We start from the raw sequence: 21,085 nt of genomic DNA on the forward strand, positions 1-21,085 counted from the left end.
TATTTTATGCTGCTAAATGGGCATGTTATCACACTAACTCCTAATGACTTTATCATTATAACCCCTGAAGGAGATAGGAACTCCACAAGAAGACCAACAGAGTCAATGAACCTGGATCCTTGGGGCTCTCAGAACCACCACCCAAAAAACCATACATGGACTGGACCTAGGCCTCCCTAAATATATGTAGCAGATGTGTAGCTTGGTCTTTATGTGGGTCCCAAACAACTGGAGCAGGGACTATCCCAAAAGCTGTTGCCTGTACATGGGGTATGTTCTTCTAGCCAGACTCCCTTGTCTGGCCTTAGCTGGAGAGGATGTGCCTAGCTTCACAGAGATTTGAGGTGCCAGTGTGAGGGGATATCCAGAGGACCCCCATCCATTCAGAGGAGAAAGGGGAGGAGATGAGGGAAGGATTGTGGAAGGGGGTAATGGAGATGGGGACGTAAAGTGGGATGGGAGTGAGATGTAAAGTGAGTAAGTTAAAAATAAATAAAATTAAAAAATGGTAAGTGGGGGTTGAGGAAGTGCTCAGTGGGTAAGAATGCATGCTGCATAAGCATGAGGACCCAGTACACACAGACTGTTAGGTAGACCTGTAACCCCAGCACAGAAGGGAGACTAGAAGATTACTGGCCATAAGCCTAACTCCGGGTTCAGTAAGAGACTCTATCTCAAGGGCATGCAGCACAAAGTGAAAGATCAGGACACCAAGTGGCCTTCCCTAGGAAGTGAGTATGAGCATGAATGTACATGTGTGTATATACATACATATACAAGGGGCAGTCAGGAGAAAAGATTTAGGGGTATTAGATAATCTTGAATACATGAATGGCTTTGATGTATGCAGGTATCAAGTATAATCATATTGCATACCATGTTCAATGTGTTTATATATACTCAACACAACTGGTTTAAAGTTGTGGTAGAATGCCTTTGCTTTTGCTATTTAAGATAAAGCCCCACTATATAGTCCCAGCTGGTCTGAAGCTCACTCTGTAAACCAGATTGGCCTAAAACCTCCAGTTATCCTCCCAGTCTCTACCTCCTGAGTGTTGGGAGCACATGTGTAAATCCACAGTAAAACTAACTGAAAACACTTGTTTCATACACAGATGGACTATCATTTCAAATCTTTCTTTTTTTTTTTTTTTGGTTCTTCTTGACAGAGTTTCTCTGTGTAGCCCTGGCTGTCCTGGTACTCACTCTGTAGACCAGGCTGGCCTCAAACTCAGAAATTCGCCTGCCTCTGCCTCCCGAGTGCTGGGATTAAAGGCGTGCGCCACCATGCCCGGCTCATTTCAAATCTTGAACCTACCTTTTTCTGTTTTTCTTGTGTTAAGCAGGTTATCCTTGCATCTCAGTTTTCCAACTGTAAATGGTAATTCAGACCATTTATTTTATGTTGCATTAAAATGATAATTAATTCAGAGCCTGAAACCTAAGCCCAGTAAATTATGGCTATTACTAATAAAACAAATAATAAAATATTTGTTCTAACTTCCTGTACAAATAATTTGAATGAAATATACAGCTCATAGTTTTAGGATTGAGAACGCTGACTGTCTGCCCAGTCTGTTAGCACATTCTTATTTGTAATGCTAGCACCAAGAAAGGGGAGGCCAAAGGGCCAAGAGTTCAAAGTCAGCTTCAGCTCCCATGGTAAGTTACAAGAACCTGTCTGCATAAAACACAACTCTTTCAGTGTCACACAGGGCTAAATCAAAGGGCCTTGGGCAAAAGGGCAAAAATATACTTTAGTTTGAAATACGCTCAAACATGAGTAGTGAACCCCCTGGCTACAAACTCAATGTGCTTTCATAATAATGCAATCTCAGGAAATCCTGCTCCTTATATACTACAAACATTTGCCTACTGTTTTGGTGTTTTGTTTTGTTTTGTTTTTGTATGGTTGGTTGGTTGGTAAAAATCATATTTTCAGCTGTGGTAGTTTAAATATGAATGGTCCTGTATATTTGAATGCTTAGGGAGTGTCACTATTGCTGGAGTAGATGTGGCCTTGTAGCAGGAAGTATGTCACCAGGGTGGGCTTTGGGGTTTCAGAAGCCCAAGCCAGACTTTGCAGCAGTTTCTTACTCTTTCTGCTACCTGCAGATCTGGATGTAGAACTCTTGGCTCCTCCTTGTCACAAACTGTTCCTCAGAAAATTGGACATAGTACTACTTGAGGACCCAGCTATACAATTCCTGGGCATATACCCAGAAGATGCTCCAACATGTAATAAGGACACATGTTCCACTATGTTCATAGCAGCCTTATTTATAATGGCCAGAAGCTGGAAAGAACCCAGATGTCCCTCAACAAAGGAATGGATACAGAAAATGTGGTACATTTACACAATGGAATAATACTCAGCTATTAAAAACAATGAAGTCATGAAATTCTTAGGCAAATGGATAGAACTAGAAAATATCATCCTGAGTGAGATAACCCAATCACAAAAGAACACACATGGTATGTACTCACTGATAAGTGGATATTAGTCCAAAAGCTCCAAATAACCAGGATACAATTCATAGACTACATGAAGTTCAGTAAGAAGGAAGACCAAAGTGTAGGTGCTTTGGTCCTTCTTAGAAGGAGAACAAAATACTCACAGGAGCAAATATGGAGATAAAGTGTTGAGCAGATACTGAAGGAAAGGCCACCCAGAGACTGTCCCAACCTGGAGATTCATCCCATATATAGGTACCAAACCCAGACACTATTGTGGATGCCAAGAAGTGCATGCTGAAAGGAACCTAATATGGCTGTCTCCTTAGAGGCCCTACAGAGCCTTACAAATAAAGAGGCAGATGTTTGCAGCAAACCATTAGGCTGAGCATGGGGTCCCTAGTAGAGGAGTTAGAGAAGGGTCTGAAGGAGTTGAAGGGGTTTGCAACCCCATAGGAAGAACAACAATATCAACCAACTAGACCCCCAGAACTCCCAGGATCTAAGCCATCAACAAAGGAGTACACATGGCTCCAGCTGCATATGTAGCAGAGGATGGCCTTGTCATGCATCAATAGGAGGAAAGGTTCTTTGTCCTATGAAGGCTCAATAGATGCCCCAGTGTAGGGGAATCAAGGGTGAGAAGGTGGAAGTGGATGGGTGGGTGGAGGAACACCCTCATAGACATTGGGGGAGGGAGGATATGATAGGTTGTTTCCAAGAGGGAGGGAAACTGAGAAAAGGAATAGATTTAAAATGTAAATAAAGAAAATATTCAATTAAAAAAAGAGATTAAAGGTTTCTTTGAGCTTATTTAAAAAAAAAAAAAAGAGTTTCTGAGTTCGTGGTACCTCTTTACATGCCAGAGTGGTTTTTGAGGTAGCACTGTTTTAAAGCTCACAAATGTGGTTTAATTGCTAACAAGCACCTTTAAGACTTGCCATTTGCAGTGATGTTGTTACAAATACATTAAAGGCTTTCTCTTTAACCATGATTTCATAGTGTTCATTCATTCCTGCCACATATAGTTTAGGGTGGCACATGTCAGAGTCAACATCAATACAAGCTGGTCTAGAACTTATTATGGAGGCTGGTCTCTAAGTCACAGCAGTCCTCCTGTCTCAGAGCTCCTGACTGCTGGAATTCCAGGCATTAGGCCCACAGATGGCTCCCTAGCCCATATTTCCCAGATTCTATGATAGAAAGGCAAAGTCTGCGTGTCTGTTAAGGACTCACAATTGCCATATATGCTGCTTAAACTCTAGTCTATCTAGCCATGAATATACAATTTCTGAGTATAATTATACCTGAAATAGCTAAAAATAGATATATAGTAATATTCTGCATCCTTATTCATCATATTTTATATGTAGACAAAAATAGAGATAAGTTAAATTTACAGATTCTGAATTCAGTCTGATAAAATAGTAATTCTTATTAAATACAAAGACTTCCAAGATGCCTAAAAATTTTATGACCTTTTCTCAAAATTGGACACTTAACTAAATCCCAATGAACCAAAACCTAGAAGAATGGAGATGCTTTAAAGTCAAGAAAGTAAAAGGCACAGGTACTTGTTTTACAAGATAAAGATGCTCCGTGTAAAATTTCAGTTTTGTTTCTGAAAAGCATACAAGAGCATTAAGTTCTGGAAACTACACAGCAATAAACTGTACTCAAAACAAGGCCTGGAAGAGTTCAGTGTGTGTCAGACTAATTTCACACGAATCTAAATTTCACTTTGGGGGAAGAAATCCCAGCCTTCCAGAAGACACACGGATCCTACAGCAGTTGTTGGTTGTTTTCAGTGCAATTGCCAGGAACACAGAATCCACGCCTGCTTTCCTCACAGAGCCCTTCAGACCTCTGTCTGTCAAAACAATTGACAGGCTGCAGCATGGCTCCTTGTTTCCAGATAGCCTGATAGAGAAATGTTGCAAAGTAGGGAGAATGCTGGAGAGCAGGGGAGTGCTGCAGGCTTGCACCTTAGTCTCCTCCCCCAGCATGCAGTTTCTCTGAGGCTAGCAGGCTAGAGCTGCAAAGGAAGTTTTATCCCCAAAGGAAGCCTGTTGCTAAGGCTGCCTAGCTCCCAAGATTCCCTGCTTCCTCCTGATAGTCCCATACTCAAAGTTCCAAATGCTTTCTTCCATTATGTTAAAAAGAACACTTGCCATAGATTTTGCTGGATGGAAACCTTTCTCAGTCTGAGTTTTGCGCTAAGACCCAGGACACTAAGCTAGCAGCTTTGACAGCATTTAAGAAAATCCCCATCTGTGTGACTCTTTAACGAATTACACTTAGCGGACATTCCCAGCTTCATGAACAGTCTTTCTACAAGAACTTTCCCTGAGCAGAGAAGGGGGCAGAGATGAATTAAGAGTGTATTTATTAGCTGTGTCATTTTATAATGTCCTGCCTTCATGGTCCAAGATACAGATGTCGATGTGACTCAGGTAGGTGAGCAGCAAACGTGTACTTGCTCACCCCGTTTGCTCTCTTTGTAGAGGACATTTTACACTCAGAGATGCATTCTTGGCTGAAGCATGTGCACACCAGTCATTAATCACTTGAATATATAATTGAATTCAATCCCATCTCACTGTTCTCAGTTTATATCATGCAGACAGCCATGTCTGTCAACACAACTTCAAAGACCATTTTTCATAGGTTTGAAGAGACTTAGATCAGAAAGAAAAATGGGTCCTTTGCAGTCTATAGCCATTAAGGTAGGCAGTGTCTACCTTTCTCAAGGCCTTGTCATGAGAAAAAAAAAAAAAAGGCTATCTCACCCCGCTTTAAAATTAAGGGGTCGGGGACAAAGAAGGGAAAAAAGAAGAAAAGGTTGAAGATAGAGTGCCAAGGAGGAAGGAAGAGAGGAGACAAGAATAAATATTAATAAGAACCAATTATGAATCCAGCTCTCAAGAAGTAGCAAAGTCATAACTGTGACTCACCAGCACATGGAGTAAAAATATATTAAAGGGACACTGAGCCCAAGTCTGCACAACCAGAACACAGCTATGTAATTTCCATATGGGAAATAACAAGAGCCAGTTAACAGAGGAGATGACAATTGAGGTGAGCTTTGCAGCCTCGGTAGACTTTAGGCAGGGAATCCAAAACCAAGGAGAGGTAGTCAATGTTGAAACAAAGTAAATAAAAGAGGACTAGTCCACATGGTGAAACTTCTATAGGATCCAGACTCAAAGTTGGAGCATTTCTATCTAGAATGACGCTTCAGAAAGGTAATAGATGAGAACACAAGAGCAAAGAAATGTATTTGCTAGGCCTGGCCCCTTAAAGGGGACCCTTAACAAGTCCTGAATAGTGTCTCCCTACAATCTGCTGATGTCGAATCACACCTTGTTCTTTTTAAGTAGCTTCATAGACAAAATGAAGAATTATCCTCTTCTCCTTTCAAATATAGATGTATTTGAAAAGTCCAATTAATGTAGAATTTTAATCTGCTTCATCATCTGCATATTGCTTTATTTTAATCCCAGAGATATGGGACATCAATATAAAAATCTTTTTTGTTTTCCTATTATGAAAACATAATTGATGTAATTTTGTTTTCTTTGCTTTTTTTCCCCCTACGTCTGATGATGTCTTCAACATTTAAAAGCAAATAAAACCAGCACCACCACTGCCCCTTCCTGTTTCTTCCTTGTTCAGTAATAAACAAGAAAGAAAGTAGTACTATGCACCCTTTAATAGACTTCGCATCAAAGACTGGCCAGCCCACTTGACAAGGAAAGAACTAAGAAACAGGACATACTGTCACACAACTGGATCTGGCAAAGATGTCAACTCTGGAACATAAGAGACACAGAATCAATGTGACAGGCAGGAAGACAGGTGAAAGCCTTGACATATAGCTTGCAGCTGAAACCTCCTGTGACCTATTTTGTTAAAGATAATTGGTATAAATACCTCAGCTACTAGCCTTACATTCTGTTTCCTCTCTACAACTGTCCATCAGGTTCTGAGACAGGTGGGAGGATCCCTTCTCTAGTGATTATTGAGGGCAAGATAAGTTGCTAGTTTAGATACCACCATTTCATTAAAACTGTACTGGGTGGGTAGTTCTACCCCATGTAAGAGAATACATGCTTTGTGTAAAACAAAGTGTAGCAATCCTTAGTCTAAACTAGGAAAAAAAATTCAATCAGAATTTAAATTTCAAAGAAAGAGTCCTTCTCTTCAATCAACATGCTGGAAAAGTTTTGATATATATCTGCAATTGTTAATCTATAAGTTTTACTAGTCTTCAAGTTATTACAACTGATTAAATATAAGCCCCTCAGAAAGGATAAACTAAATTTGTTAACATGCATTCACTTTATATTGACATAACAGTCTTCTTTCACTTTCTTTTGAAATTTATCATATTATTTCAATTACAATATTATTACATCACATTGTCCTTTCCCTTTTCCTCCCCAGCCTCTCCCTTGCTACCCTACAATCTCTCAAATTTATGTTTTTTTTTCACATATATATACAAAGAGAGGTGTGAGAGAGAAATAAATATAGGAATAAAACCTGCTGGATTTGTTTAGTGTTGTGTGTGCGCACATGATTTCAAGGCTGACAATTTTATAAGTAATGGATAGCCAATCAGGGACTCATCCCTGAGAGACACTAATTTTCCTTCTTTCTACAGCCTAGGGATGGAATCTAGTGATATTTACTCCATCCATGTCATTGTTCAAGCCTTGTCTAGGCAGTCATTTTCTTGAAGTATCATGGACCTTCCTGTTCACTACAAACTTTTCTTCACCTATGTTAGATAGTTTTACTGTATATTTTATTCCTTTCTCAGTCCTATCTTTCTGTAAAAGGAAACAAAGGTCTGTGGAGATTAACATGATTCTTAAAGCTGCCCATTGAATGACACAGCTTCTATCTAAGCTTTTTGTCTATAAGACATCTTTCCTACAGTCCAAAGAGCAACTCTCTGAGAGAAGAGAGATTGAGTAGTGTGGGATTTAGACACTGTGAAGTCACAGAATCTTAAGGGCCAATTCCTCTTCTTCTACTTAAGGAACTGAGGCACCAGGGTATACACAGCCTGCCCATGTTGCCCAGCTTATTTATGAATGGGACTAGGAACGGAGTGCTCTTACTCTCAGCCTGGAACCCTGGGTTCAAGGAGGACACTGACATGAACTAGGTAGGGCCTTGTGAAAATACAGAATCGGCATACTGTCAGGACCCAGGAAACAGGCAAGGGGCAATCTTCAGGGGGACTGCAGAAGCATGTGTCTCTATCACAGGTCCAAGGCATTTCTACAGCAAAGAGGAGGAGAGGTGGAGTAAGAACAACATGCCTGTGTAGGATGTCTTGAGAGACACTGGGCAGTGGACGATATTGCTGGGTAGAGGAACTCTAAGCACTGAAGTAAGTTCTCTATGTCCCACATTCCTGCAGACTGGGCCCTTGGCCTTCTAACCTTGGGAAATCCCTTTCTGCTATTTGAGCTCATTGTTTCAACTTAGGATGAACAAGATAGTGTCCGGCCCTCCTTCTAGACCGAAGAGCTACAGGAAAGTCAAACAGTATACTTCCTTACATGGTGATTGTACTGCTGTGGGATGCAACCCCACTTATGATAGAAACCCAGAATACTATAACAAGTTAGGAAAGCCCAGGGCCCATGGGTGGCTGCAAAGAACAGAGCACATCAAGGGTATTTTCAACCATTACCCACGGATGGTTGGGACATGCCCTGATCAGTGGGAACAAAGCTCAGGTTTTGTTTTATTTTGTTTTGTTTCTGGCTAAAAGATGTACTCCTGTCAACAATTCCTCCCACTCTGAGAGTTTTCCCAATTCTCCAGCCCTGGCCATTCTCCACTCTCATGATTTCAAGGCAAGAATCAAGTTTCCAGTGACTCCGTTCTCTGAGAGGGTGTGGAGAATATCGTTGACAGGAAACAGAAACATTTATTCCCAGCACAGATATCTAAAATATGAGATGAAATATGAATGATTACCCCCAAACGATAAATTTTCATTGTCTTTTCATAACTGTAATTTTGCTATTGTTATGATTCATAATGTAAAAATCTAATATGCAAGATATCTGATGTATGATTCCCAAAAAAGTTGCAACCCACAAGTTGAGAATGGCTACCCTAGAAGGAATCATGGTCCCTAATTCCTTAATGTAGATAATAAATTCTAACACTCATGGTCACATATCAGGTATCCTTAAACAAACAGATAAAGCCCTATCAGCATCTCTGCACAAACCCAAGAGGGTGGGGATAATCTCTACCCAAAGAGTAGCTGAGGACCAGGGGCCTCAGAATCACTTATGTGAAATATAGAAACCCACAACCCAAGCCTAATGGGTCAGGACACCCATGTTCAAGCCTGAGAAGTGCTATTTGTAAACATCTCAGGAGCAACACAGCTGCAAAGCACTGTACACAGAGGCGCCTAACAAAGGAGCAGAGAGCTAGGGTAGGAGAAAGAGTCCATGAAGTGCAAAATACAAACCCAGGGAGCAGCATAATAATTTACAAGGCAACTCTTTGGAAAAACAAACAAAAAACAAAACAAAACAAAGCAAACAAACAAAAACTTCCATTGAGGTTAGCTGGCACCAAAACTTCCTCCGGATAAACAGGGTTCTGAATCCCCAGGCAAAGAATAGAGGGAAAGAAAATCAAACCCATTTGATAGCGTCATCAAAAGATTAAATATGGGCTCCCAGAGCTGTCCTAGGATATGTGATTCTCTGTGGTGAATTTAATGCCTTTGTGACTCACCCACAATAAATGAGCTTACAGAAAAGGGGGAAGTGACCCATGAAATATAGCCAATTATAGCTTAATCTTCCTCACCCTGGAACCCATTCAATAGCTTTAATGAACTTACAGGCTGGAAGGCAGGGTAAAGAATGCATAAGAAATACAACTCAGGCTATCCTGGCACTGTGGAAGCCCGGTTCCCTTTGTCAATAAGGAAGAAATGTTCTCTATCTAGTAAGCACTTTGGGAAAGGGAAAATACAAAATCCTGTTTCCATTATTGTTGTTTCCTGTTATAAAGCTCCAACGAATGCATATTATTAAGGGTTTATTAGAATACATGGCTTCCAGCACCACAGTGAGCTTTCTTGACCTGTGCTTCCCCTGCAGCACAGGGACAACTGTCCTACTTTGCTTTCTGATGTTGTCACAACACTGACCAAAATCTACTTTGGGGGAAAAGGGGTTTGTTTATTCATCTTACATATCCACATCACAGTTTCCCACTGAGGAAAGTCAGGGAAGGAGCCCAAGGCAGGAACCTGTAAGAGGAGATCAGCCTGCTTTCTGAATTGTAGGGGCTCACTTGTTCAAATGCTTGGCCCAGCTGGTAGTGCTGCTTACAAAATTTGTGGAAATTTAAAGGTAGAGCCTCATTGAAGAACATGGATCAGTGGAGGTGGGCCTTGAGGATTTTATTGTCTCTCATCTCTTATCTCTCCTCTCTGTCTCTGTCTCTCTGTCTCTCTGACTCTGTCTCTGTCTTTATCTGTCTCTGTGTCTCTCTCTAAGTGTCCCTGTCTTCCTCCTCTGTCCCTCTCTTCCTCTCTTCTCTCTCTCTCTCTCTCTCTCTCTTCTTCTTCTTCTTCTTCTTCTTCTTCTTCTTCTTCTTCTTCTCTCTCTGTCACTCTTGCTCTTGCTCTCTCCCTCCCTTCCTCTCTCTCTCCTGCCTATGTAATGTTACCCTCTGCTTCATATTCCTCCAGTCATGCCTCCCCAGTATGACATACCTTGGAACTATAAGCCAGAGTATATTTCTTACTTAAATTTATTTGGTCAGATATTTTTTCCCAGCCATAAGTAAGATTTAATAATAAAGACATACCCCTTTTCTAGAAAGGGTGTATTGGATATCACAAGAAAGAGCAAGAAAATCCAGATAATCTGCGAGTTGCTAACAGCAGAAAAGCACTCGAGCCTTGTGACCGAACAGAAGAGGCTGTTGTGTCTGGATACCTTCTTCCTCCTCATAGCCTTCTCCCCAGTTATGACTCAACCAGAAGCCACAGTAAGGAAGAACAGCTGTTTTGTATCAGTCTGCAGATCTGCCTCATTAGAAATACCAATCTAGAATAAGCTCTCTGCTTAGCACAGAGAGAACTGGTTGAGCAATTTGGACATTTTCCTTGACACTGTTTTCACTGAGATTCTAAATTATTGCAAAAAAGCATTTTCCTACCCTCCCTACCACAATCGTGCATAGCAAGCCCGTGTCATGTCTGGTTTAAAACATAAAGAAAAGGCACAGGGCTTAAGCCAAATTAAGTCCAAGTTACCCTCATTAAAATGAAAATAATTCTTACTGTTGAATTTCAGTGTAAACATCAAGTTACAGCCACATTTTTGCCATCTTCTCTCAATATGTCCAAAGTTAAAGAGTGTCAACATGGCATAAGAATTAATAGCTGGGCTCATAAAGTAAACCAGCCTTGAGTGAAGCAGATCCCATAGCTACCTGACACTAGAAAACTACTTGGACTTTGCTAAGAGTCAAGACTTCTTAGCCATAGTGTGAGAACAATAATAAAACTCACCCCAGAGGTGGTAGGAAAACTCAAATGAGGAAAGTGCATTAATCATTTAGCCAGTGCCAGGAACTCAATGACCGCCAGCTACTCCGATTATCACTTGCATAGTTATTGGTATTTCAAAGCAAAGTTTAATTTCTCCTTAGGCTAGTTTATTTAATTATTTTGCTTGTTTTGCAATCAATATTACCAGTATAGATTTTGAAATGGAATTTAAAAACCTTACATTTTTGTTCCAATAGTTTGTTGTGAATGACTTACAAATTAATAGATTCTCCAAAATTAATTTTCTAGGGAATTCTCCATTTCTTTTGAGGAGTATTATAATTCTTCTGCCTTTAAATGAGCTGCCAAAGTCCCACTTTAAAAATTAATAACAACAACAACAATAAAAATAATAACAAAGACCTTTTTAAAAATCCACACATGTAAGAGTTTTCATCTCTCAGAATGTAGAAACTCAAAAGCAGTAAGGGAACTGTGTGCTCTGGTGTGTGGAGCACGCACTAGAGAGCAGCGCAAGCCTATGACACTAGGGGGTCTCTGCTGTTCTGGGAAGAGAAAACACCACCCCCAGCCTCAGCTACATGCATCTGGTCAGTTACATTTGATGTAAGGTGTCCAAGGCCTCTGTGGTAATGATCAAGAAGGGTAGCCTGGCCTCCCAAGAAACCCTAGTTAGGAACCAGCTCAGAGGGAATACAACCAACTCAGAAGTGGGGCTGGTCTGTCCCACTGATCCCTACTATAAACTTAACCAAAAATATTTGCTCTGGAAATGACCTTTTGAATATAACACTTTCCTCATTATTATTCTAAGTGACTTTTCTTCCTATTGATGGCATTAGGGGAGCTCCTAATGCATGAACAACGTTAGGAAGGACAAAGGAAGATGAATCCAGACTACCCAAACCCACCAAGTCAACCCCATAGGAAAAGCAACAATATCGACCAACCAGACACCCAGAGCTCCCAGGGACTAAACCAACCAAAGAGTACACATGGAGGGACCCATAGCTCAGCTGCATATGTAGCAGAGGATGGCCTTGTTGGGCATCAATGGGAGGAGAGGCCCTTGGTCCTCTGAAGGCTCAATGCCCCAGTGTAGGTGAATTCAAGAGTCAGGGAGGTAGGAGTGGGTAGATGGATGGGGGAACACCCTCATAGAAGCAGGGGGAGTGAGTATGGGATATGGGGTTTTGGCAGGGGGTGGACTGGGCAGGGGGGATAGCATTGGAAATATAAATAAAGTATCCAATAAAAAAAAAGCATTAACAAGAAGGACATCCCTTGAAGGAGAAACATAAAATATGTACATTATTATACAAACAAGCTTTATGCCCATAGCAGCCACTACACTCCTGGAGGCCCACTCCTACTGGCCTTATCCTAGGGACAGGAACCATGTTATTCTGTCCCTACTAAGGCTATGCCAGACTCGGAATTTAACTATCTGAAGAATACTGCTAAAGAACAATAGGAATTCAATTTAAGCTTAGATCTCAGACCTCCAAACCCATGCTCTGAATGCGTGCTGTGGCAATATCTTCCTTCTGTACTCTTGGAATAATTATGATACTCCAGTGCTGCACACAAGCCAACAACACAAGCAAGCGACTGATGGGAAGGATGAGAAATCATCTGTCCCATCAATCTGAAGCAACAAGTATCCTTTAGGCAGGATTCATTCTCTATACAAGAGACTAATGTGAGGAAATTTTCTTTTTATTCAAAATAATGATACTAGATGGGAGCAATTTAAGCTTCACAATGGCTTCATCAGACCTCATCTCCAACTCCCAAAATCACACTCCAAGTGCACAGTTCTTGACAGCAGTGAAATCAGCAGGGGCAGGCAGATGCCAAGCAAACAGGTGAAAGCATAGAGTTAGCAAACCCTTTTGGGCACGAAACAGTTTTAATGGATGTCTGTGCTAATGGGCCTCCACAGCACCATCCCACCATTGGCAGCACTGGTATTATATAGCTATGAGGATCCTCCATTTCCAAAAAGGAGTAGCTGTCTCCTGAAAAAATGAGGCTCCCGTTTATCCATTAGTTATTGTTGACTTTACCTAAAGGGTTAATTTTCTCCTTCCTTCTCCTACCCTGATTCTTTCATAATAACTGGCCATGAGTGAGCATCACTAACTATTTAAGATGGTGCTGTTACTAACAGTACAGCATGCTAGTTGTTAATGGTGTCTTCACGGCACCTTGACAGAGGTACTGCAGATCTGGAACTACACTGGATTCAGCTGAAGAGCAGGAGGAGATGATCTCACAGCATATTCTGCACTCATCATCATTGAGCTCTCTTAAGCTCTTCAGTTGCTAGGCTAATCCTACAGAGCCCTTGATAATGATCTGATGATAGACACATCCTGCAGAGTAAGGGGATGATTATAGAAGTCAATCCACATGACTTTGATTTGCATTTAGAGAGGCAACAATAGGAGGATCTGGTCCCGGAGTGGCAGAGCACCATGATCATAGATCTCAGAGTCAGAGCAACTTGCAAAATTCCCTGGCTATCCCTGCTTGCTAGGGGACCCATCTTGCTACTGGGCTGGCACTAGTTTCAATGGATAATTTTGTAGACTGGGTATACTAAGGAAGAATCCATTCAGTTTATATTTTGGCTTGCTTTCCAGCTGCTAATTTTTGCTAAGAGTATTCTGGTGATTTCCTTTCTCCACATGTATAGGATGCTTTGTTTTATTACCTTCTTGGTGAATACGCAATAATACCAACTGTCTCTGCTAAGAGCTGTAATTGTATGCTTTGGGGGAGCAAGCAGACTAGCAGATGGACCTTAGGATTTCTGAGGTTCTTCAGGATAGAGTATGCTGAGTGCACATAAAGCCAACAACAGCATCTCTTCAATTTACTTGAAAATCCCCTTTCATGCATTATAAAAGAATTGAAAAGGTGTTTTTCTTGTGAAATTTAAGTGCACTTACCAAACCTTGAAAATCTTATATTCAGCTACCTATGCCGTGGAATATAATCTATCAATGTGATACACTGGGCAAATCATAAACTAAAATGGAACAATTAATAAAAGCTAAAATACTATGTACTAAGTCTTGAAAGTACACATTGTTTTCACTTTTATTTATTGAAACTCACCACAGTTTCATATGGTAAATACTGTTCTCTCCCCCACACACACACCTCTTCCTCTTCCCCTCTCTACTCTCCCCTCTCTCTCCTTCCAACTTCCCTTTCCCTCTCTTTCTCCTTTTCTCTCCTTCTCTTTCCCCGTGCCTCTCCCTCTCTATCCCCCCTCCCTATCCTGTTTCTTTTCCCAATGTTGTGATTGTTGCTGCTTTGAGGCAAAGTCTTACTATATTTCCCAGGGTGGCCTCAGTTCCAAGGCACCTATAATTCTTTTACTTCTGCCTCCCAAGGAAGTGGAACAACAGGAATATACTACCATGTCTAACATGTTATTCAATTTTCAAATTATTGAAAAGTGAAATTTCATTTTTACATAAGCATGTATGTTCTAATGTATGTGTGCAGGTGTGCATCCAATGTATGCTTGTAAGTGTGAAAGCCAGAGGATGACATTGGGTGCCTACTCCAACTGTTCTCTACTCTACACAGTGAGATAGGGTCTACAGCTTGAACCTGGGACTCTGTGATTCAGGTAGTCTATCCAGCCAGTTTGCTCTAGGGATCCTTTGCATCCACCTCCAGGGTTCCTGGGGATATTGGTGAGCCACCAAGCTACCATGTATGTGGGTACTAGGCATCTGGACGCTGCCCCTCATGTTTGAGTGGTAAATGCTTTACCCAAATAAGCCATCTCCGCAGTACCAAAGTGAAGCTTTAATCAACGCTGTCAACTTCAGCCCTGCTAAATATTTTGGATAATTCTTTATTATTTTCTCAGCCAGGGTGTAAATTCACTAGACACCAGTAGTCAACCTCAGAAGCAACAACTGGAGTGGCTCATTCTCTGACATCCACATGCCTGTCATGGTGCAGGCACCCACATAGACTCGTTAAGTTTTAGAGAAAAGAAAAGTGACAACTATAAATGTCTTTATCCATTGCTAAATGTCCTTTGGGGTGATTTCTCCACTCAGTCAAAAATTATTAGCTTAGAGAGAGCAAGTAATTCAGAAAGGCTCTCTACTTCAAGAAACATAGGTCCTGAAGTTGGGCATCTGGAATCTAGAATATATGCATCAACCAGCTAAATGATATTTACATTGTGAGGGTTAAAGGACATAATTTCTAATTCAGAAATAAATGAATGAATGAATGAATGAATACATAAATAAATGTATGTCAGAGAATATGGTTTTGAGTGCTTTCCTCTGTGGAGCTCTCTCATGGCCATACCAGCCAGGGCTCTGGAAAACATTCCTTTCTACTTTAAGGTCCCATGTACCTTGCTCTCCTGCCCACTCCTCAGCCATTGTTTAGTCCTACTTTATGTACCCTGAGCAATTTGTTGGGGCTGATTTTACAGTTTAGTAAATGAGAGTGAGCCCCTACTCTCACAGAACCACTAACATTCAAGTCCTACTCATCCCACCAGCTCTCTTGGGTGACCTGAGACACAACACAGCATTGCTCAGGAGTTCCTGGACCCTGGCAGCCTCTCTGAGGGATGGCCTAGCTGGTCAGTGACAACCCACTACCCATGTACCAACAATTCCTATGTGATGTACACATGGTATTTCTATTTCATTCTTGGCTCATAAGAACTCTAGAAAGCAAATCCATTTGCAGATGAAAGAGAAGAGACCCATTCCAATAGTTAAAGGGAACCAAACATACTCCTGAGTATCCCATAGGGTTACAGCAAGGACTCAAATTTCAGCCCAAATATCCAAAATTCCAACACCCTGATCATCACCCCAAACTTTTGCTCCACTAACTCTTTAGCTGAGAAATGTCACAGACATGCCTTTTCCCAAGTGCATCCCCCACTTACTCAACTCTATCCAGTTTGCTTGGAATTCTTCATTGTTATTCCTTGTCTCTGGCACACAAAACTTAAAGGAATAAATGTTCCAGATTCCACGTGTGGTGATAGAATGTGAAAAAAAAATCAGGCATTGATCTCATGAATGTTAAAATGGTGGTAATACATCAAACAAGACAGAAAACACAGGGTGGATTTCCTTTTCTGTTTCTACTTTTATGAACAAAGAATTACAGATTTACAGAAGACTGATAATACGGCTTCAAAATACTTGAAGATGTTAAGCAAAATGTAGGTGGTTTGGACAACTGAAGAAGAAGAGGGTGCTAAGGAAGGATTTCCTTTATTTGAATTATGTTATGTAAATATAGCTCTTAAAAGATATCATCACTAAACTCTCCTGGGGCTTCAACTTTTAAGTTAAGAACAGATACAAAAACATTTCAAACATAAGGGACAAACAAAAGAGATCAGGGACCCAACTCAGTAGCACACAAGAGGCCCTGCATTCAACTCTGGGTACCATATCAACTAGGCATGGTGGTATATGTTTGTAATCCTAGCACTTCAGAGATGAGTGCAAGAGAAGCAGAAATCTTCATTTGCAGAAAACATTTGAGGCCAGCCTAGGCTCCTTAAGACCCTGCCCTTTAAAAAGGAACAGAGTGACAGACAGAGGAAGGAGATGAAATCTCAAGGAAATATCCTGCCAAACTTTGTACTTTCTATAGACTTGACCTACATCATTTTAGGGTTGCCATTGCTGTGACAAAATACTCACAGCCAAAATCAACTGGGAAAGGAAAAGTTTCATTGGGTTTATGCTTCTACGTCAAAATTCCATCCTTTCATATCCCAGATACTGAGATCAAGATGGGTCTAGAGATATGCCTCTTTTTGCAAGTTAAAACTGTGGGCATAACTTGAGAATCACAGTGATCTCCCATCTTTGGAGCTGCTGTGGCTTTGAGAGATGCATTTGAACCTCATTATGAAACTGATGCAACAATTCTGAAACTCACTCTGCAACACATCACAGAAGAGCCAAGTGATAAACAGTCACATGTTCCAACATTCAAAAGAATCCTCTTTAAATATGTGGGACGCTGCCCTGAACATGTCCCAGCTTGGTGATCAGAACAGGAGAATAAAGCTTAGAGCCCTGAAGCAGAGCAAAGGTCTTCTGCATTTCCACCCAAAGCCACAGCCCCACAGTGGAGAAATTGAAGGAGAAGAGCAGAGGCAATGAGCCAAGCAAGGATACACTTCCACATTCTTGCCATGCATGCCATCTGTCTTGCTGACCTCACAGGCCACCATGCTGGCCAGTGTGGCAGCCAAATGGGAGTCTGGACATAGGATTATGCAGTGAGATGCAAAAAACCACATTTGCAAGCATGAGTCATTCGTCAACCGGAGATTATTTATACATAGAATCACTGACTTTAGTTCTGACCCATGGAAAAAATACATGGATGATACCAATCTCATTCTTCATAAGCTCAAACAACATTAAAAGAAATAACCCAGGGCCAGCAAGTTGGCTCAGCAGGTAAAGGCACTTGTTGCTGAGCCTGATGACCTGAGTTCAGTCTCTAGGATCAGCATGGTGGGAGAGAGTGAACTGTTGTTGCAAGTGGTCCTTTGATTTCTACAAGTACACCATGGTACATATGTGCACTTGTTTATGTGTGTATCCCCCTCCACACAGACATACATAGACACCCACAGACACTCCCACACACATTCACGATACTACCACCACCCAAACCAGCATCAAACAAATAAAATATGATGAATTTTTTAAAGTAAATGCCTGCAATACCCATCATACTTCAGCAAACTACATTCATCACCCAAAATATTAAAATCTTGCAATTATTCCAAAAACAACAAACATCTAACTCTTGTGCACAGGATTCAATCAGAAAGAACTGGGAAAGCCGAATATATTTTAGGTAGAAATATCTAAGAAGACTCTAGAAAGACGGTGCTTCTAAATTCAGACTTGAAGAAGAATATAATTTAAGCAACTAAAATTGTAAAAAGTAAACCTCTAGAAAGAAGGAGGAAAAATACCCACATTTTCTCTTATATTTATTTTAAAAGAATTGAAAATAGAAGGAGATGTGGGGGATAGAAATGTGGTTGGGGAGGGGGGTGACAAGAGAAGGCCACGGGCATAGACAGGACCAGAGTCTATCATCTGCAGTTGGGAAAATATCACAGGGAAACATGATTTGTACAATTAATGTAGAAGGATAAAAATTATGGAAAGGGCATGAATAAACAGGCAGACAGGATAGAAAGCTGTTCAGCTAAGCTGGGGCTTAGGGGTGACTTGAAGGAAGTAACACAGGAAAGACAAACACACACACACACAACAACAACAACAACACTGAAGCAAAGGTAAAGGAAACTCAAGTCCCAGAAAAGATGATGGCTCCTGGGGAACACACAGGATGCCATGAGAAATTTTTGCGATAATAATTGAATTCCATTTCTCCCTTCTCTTTTCTCCCTCCAAACACTCCTGTATACTCCGTCCCTCTCTTCTTCAAATTTACGGATTCTTTTTCTTGCTATTATTGCATGCATGTGTATGTTTATTGTTTTAAAACACAGCCAGAAAGGCTGTAGAGAAAACAGTCAGACATGGGTGTGCAGAACTGAGACAATGAAGACACTGAAAGAAAGGTATGATCAGAGAGACTTCCAGTAGACCAAGCAAAGGACGTTGAGCCTGGATTGTGGAAATAAAGACCAGACTGTGGGAAGCAAAGGCACACAATCTGTTACAAAGCCGGGAGAAAGGGAAGAACATCAGGGTAGTGCTGAAGAAACACAAAGAATAAAAGACTCTGACATTTTGATCATAAAGCACAACAAGGCAAGCAATTACTCATGAGGAGACGCAATTGTGGACGCAATTGGACCTTCCTGCTATCAGTATCTAGAGGTATCACCAAGACTTATCACTTGTCCTGCCTACTACCACCCAGGATCCCTCCCTCCCTCTCCCTCCCTCCCTCCCTCCCTCCCTCCCTCTCCCTCTCCCTCTCCATGCCTAGTTCTCATCTCCTGCTAACCAGCTTCTCTGTGTCCACATAGCACAGACTGCTATAGATGCTTTAGTGGGGCCACAGAGTAAGTAGTTGTTTGCTATTCAGAACTGCGACCAAAGCCATCTATGTCGACCTTCAGCTCCTCCCCTCCCTCATACTCTGTTTCACCCAAAATTACAATGTCAGTATTTTTCTATGCTAAGTGTCTCTGATGGTTTCTTCTATGTGTGAAGTATCATGTGCATCCCTGATCTGTACTCGAACCAGTCCCACCTCCATCTCTCTCTGATCTTCCTTGACCTGTCTCTACTTCCTGTAAAATCACACCAACTCTATTGGCAATCTTTGAATGTAAAGCAGACAAGCTGTCACGGATAATACTCCAGTTCATCCTACTTTGAGAATTTATTCATCATTCTCAATATAGGAAAATATCTTAAAGTGTTTTACCTCTCAGAAGATCCTTTGGGCTCTGATGTCTCTATTACTTCTTAGGCTCTCAATATCACTATCACTAAACAGGCCACAGAATACAAATTAACTATGCACATGCGTAGAAACATGTGCCTTGATAAGTTCTATGTCACCTCTGTTACCTCTCCAAAAAAAATTAAAACATTTCTTTTCACTGACAATTTTATTTGCAAAGAGTGGGGTGGGGACTAATGTCCATCAATTTCACTTAAGATAGCAAAAGAACTTCTGTATTTACTGCAGGGTCATAGTATACCTGAGGCAGGATATGAGAAGCAGAATTGAGATGTACCTGCTAACACTAGGATACAACTGCTTAGCAAGTAGCCTTCTCAAAGACTACACAACACCCCTTCCCAACTCAACACTCTATTATTAGCAGAAAAGGTGGTGAATCAATAAGTGACTCCTGGAAGAAGTGGATTCATGAAGGCAGAAATGGGCAGACTGTCCTGGATGTAACCGTTTACTGAACTCATCAAACAGGATTACTGAGCTTCATTGAAGTACAAGAGAAGGAAAAATACAAGACACTGGAGGGGGTGGCTTCTTGATTAGCCCTGCAGCAGACAATGGTCGCTCTTCAGGCAGCCACCTCCCTAGTCACTTCAGTATCTATACAGATGTTAGTATACCCTGCATACTTGTGTCCAGAATATTTTTGAGTCATTTTCTTCCTTGAGTAAAGAGCTAAAGAATCATGAAAACATATAGTTGAAAAGTAACTAAAAATCAGAACAAGCTAGAAAGCCTTCTAAACTATCCTGCTAGACTTCACTGTGCCTATACTCAGAGCTCCATTCACAAGAAGCAGCATTCTGTCTTGTTTCTTGTCTAGTAAGAAAGCTGTATGATATTATAGTTATTGTACTTACCTGTGTCTCACCAACCAAGCATGCTTACCTGCTTTCAAACGTATTTTTACTTCTCATGTGATTTCTAATTTTTAGTAAGTTAACAGGAATATCATTTTTTAATTGGAAGATATTTATAAAGCATTATATATGTGACAATCCATGCTATGTGATAATCAAAAATATCAAGTTAGTAGCTCATTCGTTGTTATGTTTATAAGTCAGATATAATCAGAAGCAGAACTTCTATCTAAACTATCTAAGTATAGCTAGAATTAAGACAAACAATCAAAACTATTATGCTAAACGTTACAGGCTTTCTAGTAATGCTAAAAACTCTAAATGACCATCATGACCAAACTCTGAACTGTCACTGTGCGGACAATAAAGAGTGGCCATGTAGCTGCTGAGGTAACTCGAGTTTTACTCCGGCTTTTCCCCTTAACATTCTGACCAGTCACAGATTATATAATAACCCATAACATTATAAAAAGAAAAAGGTGTGTGCTCTGTGTGTGCATGTGCCTGCATGCACATGCATGCATAAATGTTTGTTGGCTCTCCGGTCAGAAAAGCGCCAGGGTAGCTAGGGCGCAAGGTCGGCTGACACTTGCCAGCTACCCACAACAACCGCCACAGGATCTTAAGACTTCTGGTGAGTGGAACACAGCTTCTGCTCCAATCCAATTGCGCGCGGGACCTGAGACTGCATTAGTTAGGGAAG

The 21,085-nt window shown here is 41.0% G+C and overlaps 1 protein-coding gene across 11 annotated transcripts in view; it reads right to left on the reverse strand.

The window, feature by feature from the left end:
• Pde1c (phosphodiesterase 1C) overlaps window positions 1–21,085 on the reverse strand; it is a 535,503-nt gene that overhangs the window by 214,963 nt on the left and 299,455 nt on the right. The window lies entirely within an intron of this gene.

The sequence above is a fragment of the Mus caroli genome, chromosome 6, assembly GCF_900094665.2.
Source record: "Mus caroli chromosome 6, CAROLI_EIJ_v1.1, whole genome shotgun sequence".
In the NCBI taxonomy this organism is placed as follows: domain Eukaryota; kingdom Metazoa; phylum Chordata; class Mammalia; order Rodentia; family Muridae; genus Mus; species Mus caroli.